Consider the following 13,775-nt stretch of genomic DNA (forward strand, 5'->3'; position numbering starts at 1 on the left):
TAGTTCGTGTGTTTTCGTTTTCGCGCCGCTTCAAGTGGAGTTTTTGTAAAGATGCTAGCGCCATCAAGTGAAGAAATGACGAAAGAAGCTTTTTAAGCTTTATATATTTTTCACAGTACGTCGCGGCGAGCACGTGTGTTTCTTTAACGGTTGCGTTGGTTGCGTCGTGTATCGATGCCATGCTTGCGTGGCTGCCTGCCTCGCAAATCTAGCAGTTACGGCTCCGGTCATGCTGCGCTATGGTTTCGTAAGTATTAGTTGGCATCAAGATTTTCCATATTTCTCTGGCTAGACAAAAAATTCTGATGTTACTTCGCCACAGTAGTCAATGGAGAAGAACGCTTTATCTCATCAGCTGACTCGCGCAAGCAAAGGTTTCAGTGCTCCGCTGCTTGATCCGTAACAATCCTGGCTACATTTAGCACTAATTACATAAGTTTGCCGCATGCATCTCAGCGCCGAGTCCTCATCCGCATGCGCATTTCTATAAACACATAGGTGGCTTAGTCGCGCGTGCGCCAGCACTATGCGCATACAACTCGTATTACATGGCAGCTTCCCTCCCACATAATTCTTGGCAATGAATGGATAATTTTTACCTTCCGTATCATTCATTTGGTGCGGTGGCGTTGTAAGGGGCTTGGCGGTGGCATTGCGAAGGAAAAATGGTACATATGTCGGATGGTGCATGCCATTGCTCATTTTGATCCCGACGAAATACCGACTGCAGATTCTGCTGTTTGGTACTGTCTGCCATGGCTGACCGTCTTCTCTATCGAATAAACCAAGGATACACGCGAAATTTGATTTAGAAACCAGCCCGACACCGCTTGACAGGGCGACAAGACGAGAGCTTACTCCGCTCGCCTGACTGCTTAGATCCAACGCCGCCTCCGTTCTTGTTCGTAGGGTTTAGATGGAAAGTCGCAGAAGGATACATCCTTTCTGCCATGTTCAATTATTAGTGACTTTTCTAACATTACCGATGATTATGAAACACTAGCCGTGCAATGCGCAAAACATCTTTTTGCAGTTGTCTACCGCCCTCCTGATGGAAATATTGCGAGGTTTCTTGGTTTCCTAGAAAAACTGCTCGAATTTTCCTCTTCTAATAAGCTAGACTTGGTAATAGGTGGTGATTGTAATATCAGTATTCTACAACCCACATCTCATTCCCGTGAGTTACAACTGTTACTTGCCTCGTTTGACTGCATGAACGTCATATCATTACCCACACGCATTAGTTGCGTTTCTGAAACCCTTTTGGACTTGTTTATAACCAATTGCACAGACAGCAACATTGCGTCGGGCGTCATTGCCGCATATGTGAGTGATCACTTGCCCATATTTATGTTTTGCAAACAAAATGAGTTACAATGAAACGGAACAGATAATCCCGATGCATTTATCATTCAAGATATTAACACAAGAACGCTGGATATGTTTCGTCATAAAATAGAAAACATAGATTGGACACCAGTATTTCAATGCACAGATGCTGATGAGGCGTATGTAATTTTTATGGAAATTTTTAAAATAGCGTATGACAACTCGTTTAGACCTAGAACGATAAGTAAGCCTAAGAAAATCAGGAAGCCATGGCTTACACTTGAATGTATGGACTTATTAAAAAAAAAAGAATGCAATGTACTCAAAGTTCATCCACACACGGGATCCTACTGACCTAGCCTCATTTAAAAAGTTTAGAAATTATGTAAAAAAACGTTTGCGCAATACGAAAAATTTGTATTACGAAAACTTGTTCTTACGATGTACCGGCCGAGGGGAAGCTTTATGGCGCGAACTTAACAAGCTCTTGAATCCTAGTAGTCAGTTCAATGAACTGACTACTACGATTCCAGCTTACATCCAATAATAGGCTTATGAAGGGCCGAGAGCTAGCTGACCAATTTAATACATACTTTACTAATTTAGTGTCAGGCGTCCACAACAATGCAGCTATGAGCTTTTTAAATGAACCTAACATTCACTCCGCATTTTTTTCTCCGACTACACCCGAGGAAATTTATTCCATATTCTCAAACCTAAAGAACAGTAAAGCTCGAGATATTGATGGTCTTCAAATACGGTCAATAAAGTATGTACTTGACTTTCTTGTGCACGTGCTTAAATAACATTTCTCTTTCTACAGGCATTTTTCCTGAAAAAATGCAGCGCGCGAAAGTAACAGTTTTATACAAGAGTGGGGACAGAAACGATTTTTCAAACTATCGACCCGTTTCTGTTCTCCCAGTTTTTTCTAAGGGTTTGGAAAAAGTAATTGGTAAAAGAATCGCCTCGTTCTGCGAAAAACACTCTCTTATATCACCGCAACAGTTCGGCTTCCGCCAGCGCATGTCCACAGAACTCGCTTTGCTAACGCAGAAAGAAGTAATATTACAGGGTTTTGAAGACAAAAAATTAACGCTAGGCATCTTTGTGGATTTCTCCAAGGCTTTCGATAGAATAAGTCATCAAACCTTGTTTGCTAAATTAGAATACTATGGGTTTCGTGGCCTACCTTTTTCTCTTTTACAATCATACTTAAAGCATAGCAAACAAGCAGTAGCAATCACAAATCACCTTTCCTCTTTAGAAGATATTGTTGCAGGGGTACCCCAGGGGAGCATATTAGGGCCGGTCTTATTTAACCTATATATCAATGATATCGTAAAAGTTAGTAACAATGCGCAGTTCGTTATTTTTACCGATGACTCAACCATATTCATCCAAGCATACGATGTTCAGGAGCTCTCTTGCTTAGCAAACTCAACACTTCAAAAAATGCACACCTGGAGTATGGCAAATTCACTTGAAATTAATAAAAAAAAAACAAAATCAGTTTTATTCACCCCTTCTCAAAAACCAGTTAACCATTCACTTGATCTGTACCTAGGGAGTGAAAAAATAGCTGTTGTGAGTGAGGTTAAAACACTAGGAGTTATCTTCACCGAACACTTAAGCTGGGATGCTCATGTACATCGTGTATGTGCAAGTCTGTCACGAGCGTGCGGTGTGCTTTCTAGGCTTCGTCATGTACTTACGGACAAGATTAAATTATTGCTTTATAACGCTCTCTTTGCAACTCACATTAACTATTGTACTCTTATATGGGGAACTACTTCATGGAGGAACATTCAGAAAATGTGTACTCTACAGAAAAGGGCACTGTGTCATATAGCGAATGTAGTACACGATGCGCATACAAAGGATCTGTTTCTAAAATATGGCATACTTCCATTTCACCTATTGTATGACTTTACTCTACTATTAAAATACAAAAACAGTCTTAAGCAAAACGAAACCACCTTTCTTACTTTATGCACCTTAACAAAACCATCCGACATACCCTATACGCTCAGAAATCGAAGCACTTGGCTAACTCCCTTTTCAAGAACATGTCATGGAACAAACAGGTTAAAATCGCGCATAGCTAACCTTTTAGGTGACCTGGAAAAAGACAATATCGACATAGATAACTTAACCCGCAAAAAATGGAAAACTTTTCTACTAAATCGCTGGTGCTCTTAAAAGATATAGACCGTTCGTTGACTGTATGATTAGACTACTACATCGAATTGGAATATCTATGTTGTACTTCTGTTCAATTTTCTTGTAGAAAGGTTTCTAATTATTTTACGTCATGTGTTTAGCATTTCCTGTTTTCTGCTGTTCTGTGCGCTACTGTTCATTATATATTTTTCAGTGACATACTATAACAGAGCAGTCGCTACAGATGTTTGAGTATTTTATATGATGTACTTTGTGTTTTTTTTCCCATGATTTTACATGACCATTTGAAATCTGTAAATATTTTTTTTTTTCACTCAAATGTATTTTCTGTCTCTTGTTTCTGCCAAGTGATGGGGCAAGCACCCAGTCAAGCTGCAGCTTAGCAGCTTTTTGTGCTTGTCCTAGCATTCTTCTGTTTGTACAAAAGAAATGCTGAAATAAATTGACTTGACTTGATTGACTTGACTTCCTCCCTCATCCCGACTTAGTTGTGGCACTTGTATACGCAACAGTATCGTCGGCGCCCTTTTGTTTTCCTTCGACTTTAAGGGCACGCAACGCAATTTTCGTCCGCGGGGGAGGCTGCATTGTGCACGTTCTGACCGCCAGGGCGGCGCTGCAGGCGCCGTGAAAACTCCAGCGCTGGTTCCCCATAGAGGGGATGGCATCTCGGCTGGCGCAGCGCAACCGACGTAGCGTGACTGACCGCGAACGACGCTCGCCCGCGCGCCGATAACGTCGGACTATAAACGGGCCTTAAGGCCCAACCACACGCGGTGAATCGTGCACGCCTGGCTACGCGTCACGCGTCTGCGAGGCCGTACGCGCCTGTCCTACGCGTCTAGAGAGGGCAGACGCGCAGGAAACGCGCGCGTCAAGGATGTCTTGATCTCGGGCGTCATTTTGAGCGTACGCGACGGAAGTGGCAGCTTGTGCACCGACGTCACGTGGGCCGCATGTACACTTCCGGCGGTTCGGAAAGGTTGTTGAAGTTTCAGAATCGTGCGGAGACGCCAGGAGTCTGGTAGCACAGATGCTATGGAGGCGCTCAACAACGAAGCACAGATCGCCTGCGTTGAGGCTCGACCTGCGAATTGGTAGCCGGCGAAACACAAGCGCCACAAGAACAAGCACATGACGAGGTGGTCGTGGATCGTCATGCCCAACGCTGCCCAACAGGTGAGTGATCGGAATTTTATACGGGCGTCATACCGGAGCAGCTTCAATCGCGATCGAGCCCGATCGGTATCGGATTTTGTGATCACGATTGCCTGTACTGCGCAATCTGCGTAGAACCGATCGTGATCGAGAAATTTGATCGCGCTCGATCGCGATCGAAAGCCTGTGTGGCACTGGTATAAGCTGCCTCTCTCATCAGCCGACTCGCAGATGTCTAAAACGCGTTTCATCTGTGCAGATGACGTTATCACAGCGCTGCAGAAGCAGAAGTCCGTGGGGAATAAATTTCGGCGCCTGGGAAGACGTTTCAGAAAGAGAAGAGCCGCGCCGTGCCAGACGACGTTCAGGACGACGTCATCTGGCTGTTTTTCGACCAGATGACGTTCCTGCGCCACTCAGTGGAGTGTAGACTGTAAGTGATCTTGAAGTTTCCATCGTAGCCGGCGTGTTACAAATGAAACACGGGATTCTAGTGCTTTCCCTTTACCACGTTGACCGGCGATGCCGCATATTTGTATTATAGCTGGCAATGCATCGCACTTATGGGAATCGACTCAAAATTGTGCTTACACAAGTAAATCGACGCGCAGTATGCATTATATTTAGCTTGATCTAATTGGCCATAAAATATTTTTGCGGCATCGCTACTCCGATTATCGCATATTTCGTTAAATGTGATCCGGTATGGGGACATATAAGCAGTACAAGGATAGCTCTGTATATTTATTTATTTAGGTACCCACAAAGCCAGTTTGGCTTTGCAGTGGGAAGCAGAGAAAGCAGAAATACAGGTACAAAATAACAAGTAAAATAGCACATAAAAACCGAACAATAAAGCATAAGACAGAAGTACAGAGAATATCACATACAATCTAGCAGGATAAATAAAAAGGGCTTGCATGATGCACACACAAAAACAAAACACAAAAGATGCAAGTAGTTTCTTTTGATTCTGTGCACTGATCCTAGAAGGCAGCGTGCAAGTCAATGGTCAGTATTTAACCGAGTATTGAATGTTGCTATATTCACATGTGTCTTGGGCACTGCAATGAACAGCTTTAATTTTGCATTTTGTTGCTTGCCAGCAGTGTGCAAATCGGTGCTTCATCACAGACCCTCAAATATTACCTAGTTTGCTTAGGGATTCATTCAGTGTCATCATGCTGTAGGAGAATAAATGCACCATAGTACTGACGACATTGTCAGCTAGGTAATTGCTAATTCTTCTTTTTGTGTCTGCTCAGCAGTGTCCTTACCTAACTATAAGCCTGCAGTTATTCTGCAGATTCCAGGTGCTGTGGTCACTGGTTTAAGCGAAGCTTTCACTATGTTTGTGGAGAATGCTTTTCCTGCTTAGCAAAATTTCCAAGGAAAGACTAGATGATCCAGTTAAACACATTCGCACTGTGCAAAAAATGGATATTGAAATTACATGCCAAAACCACAATCTAGTTACATTATTTTAATTGGTATTTGCACTACATCCAGTACTGGTCACTCGTGCAAGACAGTAGCCAGTAGTCAGCTGGGATGACAATGGTTCAACGACTACATTAATATGAGTACGAGGCATTCAGTAAGAGCTATTTGGCAAGACAGTAAGAGCAGCGGTGGGAAAGTCCAGAGAAGAGGCAAAAAAAGCTTAGCTTTAAGAAACCTTCTGGGAGGGTTTGCTCGCTAAGATCAGCTTTACTGGGCCAAAACACCATTTGCAAGGCAGATGGCAGGATGACAAACATTATTATACGTACCTTCCTAAATAAAAAGAACAAATGCACTGACTACTACGCACACAGCTTCAAACTGTGTTTAGACGTACATTCAGTTAAGAAAAAACAGTTTAGAATGAGATGAAGTTTACAAACAAATGAAAGGAAAACAAAGTTACAAGCCAAGAACGTTTCAAGTAGAAAAACTAGAACAGGAGAGAGCCTTATGCTAAAGCAAGACCTAACGATACTACTACTCTATGTTTAGAAAGTGCAAGCGTAGGTCTTTCAACATGAAATTTATTAAGTGGTTTTACTGATTAAATGTAGTGGAATGCTTGCTGCTAATTATTTCAAAACTGAAACATTCCAAATATCATGCACTGTTTTGAGTTGGTTATCACTACGCTTTAGGCATGCAGATCTCATAAGAACTGCTTAAATGAATCACAAGCAAAAACAGAAAAACATACAAAAGCTACACTTAAGCACATGCAGAAACTGTTCATTCTGATTGTGTAGGCAAGCCACTTTTGTCCCTACAAAACTGACTCAGAGCATCGGCGTTCTCTAATAAAATCGCACATTAAAACAAATGTGGACGGATTTGAACGTTCATATATTTTTGCATTCACACTGGCACATTATTTACACATTGACAATATGTGCAAACCTTATTATGCTCACATGCAGGATGTCCGCCAACCTTCCACCAGTGCCCTCATCGAGTGAGGAGGGAAGTGCTGCAGACATCCTAACGAAAAATGTGCAAGTTTTCCGATCTGGCAACACTTGGAAGTGCCATCACCGTCAAGTGAAGAGTCACAAGCACCAGCATAAACTCTGTCTTCGGTGTCGCATGAGTCTGTGGAGTCTCAGGACATTTTGGAATCTCTTCAATCACCGATGTTTCAAGAAGTTCTGGTTCCTGAGGTTTCTGAGGCACGCCACAGCAGGCCGCAGTCACAAGCATCACTGGCTTCAGCAAGCAGTCACAGGCTGGATACGTTGGGAAGAATTGCTTCTGAAGTGACGTCGAGAGGGGGGAAAAGGAAAAAAAAAGATGAGAGTCAGTGATTAGTAGAGGAATTAGGCAATGTTTCACGTGCAATCAAAAGATGCAAACCACATGACGAGCTCAAACTTTTGCTGTCTTTCTGCTCAAACACATGAGAGAGGTCAGTGAGGATAAGCATCTCGATATGAAAATTAAATTGATGCAAGTAGTAAAGTAATTCAAAGATTACTGTTTTTAATGTATACGTTTTGTGTAATAAAGCCAAGAGACAATGAAACAAAAGGAAATCATTGATGAATTTAATTACTTTATATCGAAATGGAGAAATAAGGAGGAAAATGAAAGTATATGAAAAGGTAACTTCCCATTGATGGGAGACGAACGCACAACCATTGAATTATGTTTGCATTGCTTTACCAGTACAGCTGCAGCAATGACTATCCCTCTGCAAACTTTCTTGAGCCTGTATGTGCATGTACTAGATCTCACCCTGGTAGTGTTAGCCAGTGTTACTCTTGCAAGAACACTCCAAGAGCCTAATCTAGTGCGCATAAACATTCTAAAAAATTGATGGTGGAATAGCCTCCAGCTCAACTGGTTTTCGGTTTAGCTTCCACCAGTGGCAAGTTCTATTTTGTCCACTTTCATTTCTCTTCTCCTTGTGATGTCGACATTACAAATAAAACGACAGTTATTTTCTTTTATGCTTTACTACGTTTCCTTGTCTGTTGTTGTCATATCAAAGCCCTTCAGCTCTTCCTTTTTGTTCATTTTACATTGTGTTGTATCCATATTTTTGTGCAGTATTATTCAAGAATTTCATAATGGTGATATCAGTGGGCCTGGTTGGTTGGCCATTGCTGCTGTAGAGATGTGTGAACATGTTTTAGCAAAACACCTACGATAAAGAAGCAAGCACTGACTTGCAACTAAAGGTTTGTTGTTGCAAGACAGATGTTTATCGCTTTCATCTGTGTTTACTCATTCAGCCTATCTTGCAGCAATGAACCTTTTTGAGTTCACCAGCTGTACATGTAGAGTTTGTGCGTGTACCTAGAGATGCCTGTACATGCCTGTAAAAAAAAAGAAATATAATGGACCTTCAACCAGTCCCCATTGAAAATTTCGGTTATATGCTGCAAGTTGTAAAGCTTGTCGGGGCGTTCTAGCAGCGTAAGCATTTTTCAAATTGTTTTATTATTCTTAGAAGAGGTAGCAGAAAGGGAAATGTCTTGCCACCATACAGCCAGGAGGCGAGGTTCACTGCCAACATAGACAACCTCTACCTCTCCCACAACTATCATCCACAAGCCACATTCCCTGCATTTTTTGTGTGTTCCGTGGCTCAGTTCCAGAGTTGGTTTTGCATGTTCTGCATTGTATGTTTGGGCAAAGTATTTGTACGTAATCAGTGACATTGAAGGCAGTGCGTAAATGAGACATTCATAGGTATGACCCTGCTTCTCTGGCAGGAAGCAGGGCTACCTGACGGGAGCCGTGAACAGCATGTGAGCTTTAAAAAAATTCTTAAGCTGAAAAAAATGTAAGGAATTTCTGCGGCTGTCATGCTGTTCTGCTGCTGTTGAATACTTTGCAGGCACGATCACCACTATACGACTTACACACCACTGCAGAGTCTAGCCGCCTCAATTCCCACACAGTAAGCCAAGGCAACGTCTTTTATGTCTTGCCCGGATGCCAAGTAGCTTGAATACAAGTTGAAAAAAAATTAGTACCCATGCCTCAATTGTTTGCATACTAATTGCGATTGCATTTGCATTTACAATTTGCATACTTGACAATGATCTCCATGGCTGTGGGGGCCCTTTTTGGGTGACATACGATCAAAATTCATTTGTGTAGGTTAGCTACTACCTTTGTTTAATACTACATGTACAAGCATTCCTCAGTGCATGTTTCACAGGTTGCGCAAGCTCAAAAGCACTGAGATAGCTTTTGTGCGATGCCATTCGATGGCAGTTTCTTAAGTTAGCCATAACTGCTAATCTGGTGATGCACGAAGTTGAAATTTTTTCTCTGTGATCATGTGATCATTTTTTATGGTATTTCTTTTCACGCACATTGTCAGTACCTTCATTACTATTTCTCGTTTTGTATCAACATTTTGTATCCCATTTTTTATTTGTTTATGAGTTAATAAATATTTAGTTGTGTATAATGAACTAGCTTATGTATCAGTATTTTTTATGCACGCTCATTGTCAGTCGTTTCATTCTTTTGTTTTTCTTCAATGTTTTGTGACGCCTTCCTGATTTGGCTGCCGAAAGGCGGTGGGCACTATTATGTAAATAAAATAAAATAAATGATACATTAAATGACAAAGAAACGGTGTTCTGTATTCCTGCAATCGCACATTATTACTCTAGGGGCAACTATTTTTTACAACCCTCAATGCTACAGCAAGTCGTTCTCCAGGCTCCAGGGGTTTCTCGAATGGCGTGCTGCCGTGTGAGGTCCTCTGCGACAAAGCTCAATAGCTTGTCAAAAAGCTGTGGCGTCTTGCGAAAGAACTTGTAGAAAAATCCGTGGTCATCCTGACGTATCTCTTGCATCTGTAAAAATTTGTGCATTATTACTTAGCAGAAGGACCGTGCCCTGCCCGCATACACGCGCAGGTACCGGGAGCTGAACAGTTTTCACTGACACACACGCATAGCCACTAGCCATGATTAACTTTACCCCCTGCTTTGTTTATATGCTTGAATACAAACAGTGGGTCGGCAAAACAGGAGAGCCAGTCAACGGTATATTAAAGAAAAATCGTGCGGCCACTGCCAAGAAACTTCCAAAATTAGTTGCACAGCATTTAAGCCTTCCAGGTCACAATTTAACTACATTACACTTCATATTCGACAGACACACTTCTGAGAGACAGAAAATATAGGAAATTCTATCTCATCCACAAGTTTCATATATGACAACCAACACGTGTAAAAAGGTGTTCTTGAATCTATGTGCTATACTAATGGCACAAATATAACTAGCAGTCCTCAACTTTTTGTAGGGGTGTGCTAATACGAAAAAGTAGATTTAGAATAGAATATCGAATGAAGTGAAGAAAAAATAAGATGGATATCAAATAAAATATCGAATAGCAGGAAATGTATTACAACGCTGAATCCTTAAAATTTTTGTGCAAGAGGGTGCTACCCAAGTTCTGTATAAACAGCATGGTCTACTGTTAATGAAGGAAGCTCCAAATTAGTATTACAGATCGTCTGTTAAATAGAATCAAGTGCTTCTTCCCCTCTGAAGCTGACGAATTAGTGACGGTATGTTGCACTGCATACACGGGTTAGACAGACGGCTGTTGAAACGTCGTGAGGAGCCGTCACCACGTATCCAATATACGATCTGTGTGTTTCCGGCGGCTAACCAGCCCGATCTTCGCCTATGCTTTCGCGCTTTCCAAACTGCACCCTGCTCTTGTCGTTCCCTCTGTTCGCATACGTCACGTTATCGTTTCGATCGGTGCTGTCAACTTGGACGAACCTTGTACCGAAGACGCGATGCTGTTCTGCGAAATGGGCATTCGCACGCTGCGAGTACGATCCCCGCATTGCTACTGTAACCCTTTCACTTATGTCTCCTATATGCGCGCACTTAAAAACGCCGATAAGTAATTGCTGTCCCGACGAAGGTAAGTCCCCATGTCCAAACACTGGCTCCTAGTTCTACCACTGTGGATCATCGAAAGGAAAGAAGTTACTCCCAGCCGTAAAGTCCTTCTTTACGCAGTTGAAAGACTGGCCGGACACTCCAACGTCGCCGCAGACGCTTCCTGCGCTCCCGCCGCCTTTGCAAGAGCAGCCGCACACTGTAAAAAGTTGCGTTTTTTTTACGGCATATATGCCGTAAAATATGCCAAATCTATACCGTAAATTAGAAAGCAGCGCTACCACTGTTAAAAAGCTTCGAGAGCCTGGAGAGGGACGAAGAGAGAGGAGCTTAGAGAGAAGAAGGACGAGCTGCGCGGATGCTCATTGGCGCGCCGGCTGTTCGCGGTGCGCGAAACGCGCATGCGCTAAGGCATTAGCGCGCGCTGTAGAAGGAAAGACGCACGCTACAGCAACTTCGGCCGTCCCGGTGCCGCGGCTTTGGAGCCAAGTGGAAATCGTACAAGTGCACCCAAAGAAGAACAGTTGGTCGCCTTGTAAGTGCAGGTAGGTCGAGTCATTATGCACGGGCCAATGGTGTTTTGCGAAGTGTATGCGATCTTGTTTGAGTGTTGAGCTGCGGTTGAGCTTGCCAAGTCTGCGGTGTCGCCTGCGGAACGCTTCCGCATCACTCTTCGGCTTCGCCATGTTTGCTTTCTCCCGCTTTTGATTTAAACGGGTTTGGCACATTCATTGCCTTGCGCACGTGGTAGTGCTGTTGCGATTTGTTCGCTATCCAGTCTGAGCACTACACGTGATGCAGTGCTCTTCGTCACTTTTGCATGTTTTCGTGAGCCTGCTGCCGCCTTTCTTTGTTGTGAGCGTTGTGGCCTTGTTCGCAGATCGCGGCGCGGCGGCGGAAGCGGGGGTTGCAGCGCCATTGGGGAAGTCGAGGTGGTTCACGTTGCGGCTTCCTCCACTATGTTTCTCTTCTCCGCCCGTCACCGCAGGAACTCTGGACGTTCTCTCTTTGGTGTGCTCGCATGCCACGGACTGTGTGCGACGCATTTGCAGCCATGTCTCATGGTAAGACAGGTTGATTTGATTTGAGGACACACCGCTTTCTCCCTGCATAATCGCATCAGGTACGTGCATTCAACGCATATTTGGCATTTCGTTGACGATAAATGGTGCCAAAAAGCTTCAATTTTTATTGGATAAACAAGTTGTAATGTAGCAGCCATATAGCCCAGAGTGTTTTGATGATTTACCTTAAGGAATTACATGAGGCACTTGCAGTTATGGGCTGTCAAATTACACTGCCATGCTACAGAAAGCAGGCAGTAGTGATGATTGCACCGTTGTACAGCCCTCTTTTATTTACGGAACGGCAGAGCAATAAAATTTGGTGTTCACAGTCTAGTTATTGAGGAAAGAAGTCAATATAATGCGAAATGAACGTTAAGAAGGTGTAATAAACTAAAATATGTAACTTTTGTTCTCTGTTTTACACCAAGTATAGTGATCGGAGAATTAGGGCTAGTTATTGTTTAAGACTGGCGCATTTTTGAAAATATCTAACACAAGCACCTAGTTCAAAATATTTGGCTGGAAATGTTGGTGCCAAGTACATCAGCACTGCATATGGTTCTACAACTGAGACCTCCATATACAAGGGTCTACAAGCCAATATGGAATGTTGGTATACTTGAAGCCGATATTGAAACCGCATGCTCTCTCTCTTGAATTTTACAAATATTGACTTGCAATAAACATTCACTGGAACGATTTCTATAATTTCCACATAAGCCGTGAAACCTGTGATGAAAAATATAACTAATGACTTCCTGTGAATATCCTATGCTGCCAGTATGTTAGTGTCTCATTATGTTAACGACAGAGCTTACTACTCAACAGCGAAAATTAATATTTAGTACTCGGTTTTCTCAGGACAGTTCAGCAACAAAATGCAGCCAATATGTGTTATTATTCCCTATAAACTGTGATCTTCGTGTGCACCATGTAGGGAAGTATGAGGATGCTATATATGTTAATTTGACTGAAAACAAGTGAAAGACCATACATTTGATCACTGAGCCTGTTGCTTTTGCAATATGCAAAATTTTTGTTCCTGAATTGCAGTTTTAACGTTCTTCCACATATTTTATATAGCAGTTCCATGGGTTACGCAGTCTGCCAACTACATGGACATGTCCTTAATATTCAGTTCATTTTCTGGTTGCTTTCTGTTATTCAGTATGCTGCCAGAGATCTAGTATCTGCATTTTTTATGTGCCAGCAGTCTTCACAAGTAACTGTATAGCAATGGCTTGTAAACCGCTAACTGTATGCAAATGAGTCATAGTCAAGTATTTAAAAAAAATTGGGTCAAATTTGTCGCAAATTTATGTCTTTGAATGGGTATGCACATGGTACACGCTCTTTTTGTTCGAGGATGCCTATAGTTTCACTTCTCTTTATTTAAATACTCTTGATAACTTTGCCCAAAATAGTTTTCAAAAGCCATTTATAGTTTCTTTCCTGCAACACTATTTTGTGGTTGAAAGAAAGCTAAAGACCTGCTAGTTTAGAAACAAGTGGCACACAACACTCAGTGAAAATTCGAAACTGCCCTAGAACGTAACTTATGGAATGCATATACTTTGCATACGACTGGTAAAGAACAGTTGATGCAGCAGTCAGCCCTATGTAAAAGTGACAAGTACTCTTTTCATTTTC

At 42.4% G+C, this 13,775-nt stretch overlaps 1 protein-coding gene and 1 long non-coding RNA gene across 9 annotated transcripts in view; one reads left to right on the forward strand and one right to left on the reverse strand.

Annotated features, from left to right (window-relative positions):
* LOC135918004 (nidogen-like) overlaps window positions 1–13,775 on the reverse strand; it is a 382,953-nt gene that overhangs the window by 120,575 nt on the left and 248,603 nt on the right. The gene's annotated exons all lie outside the window — the stretch shown is intronic.
* LOC135918005 (uncharacterized) lies at window positions 4,427–7,390 on the forward strand. Its single transcript, XR_010569504.2, has 3 exons — window positions 4,427–4,692; window positions 4,931–5,104; window positions 7,095–7,390. It is a non-coding gene; the product is annotated as an uncharacterized lncRNA (long non-coding RNA).

The sequence above is a fragment of the Dermacentor albipictus genome, chromosome 7, assembly GCF_038994185.2.
Source record: "Dermacentor albipictus isolate Rhodes 1998 colony chromosome 7, USDA_Dalb.pri_finalv2, whole genome shotgun sequence".
Classification (NCBI taxonomy): Eukaryota; Metazoa; Arthropoda; class Arachnida; order Ixodida; family Ixodidae; genus Dermacentor; species Dermacentor albipictus.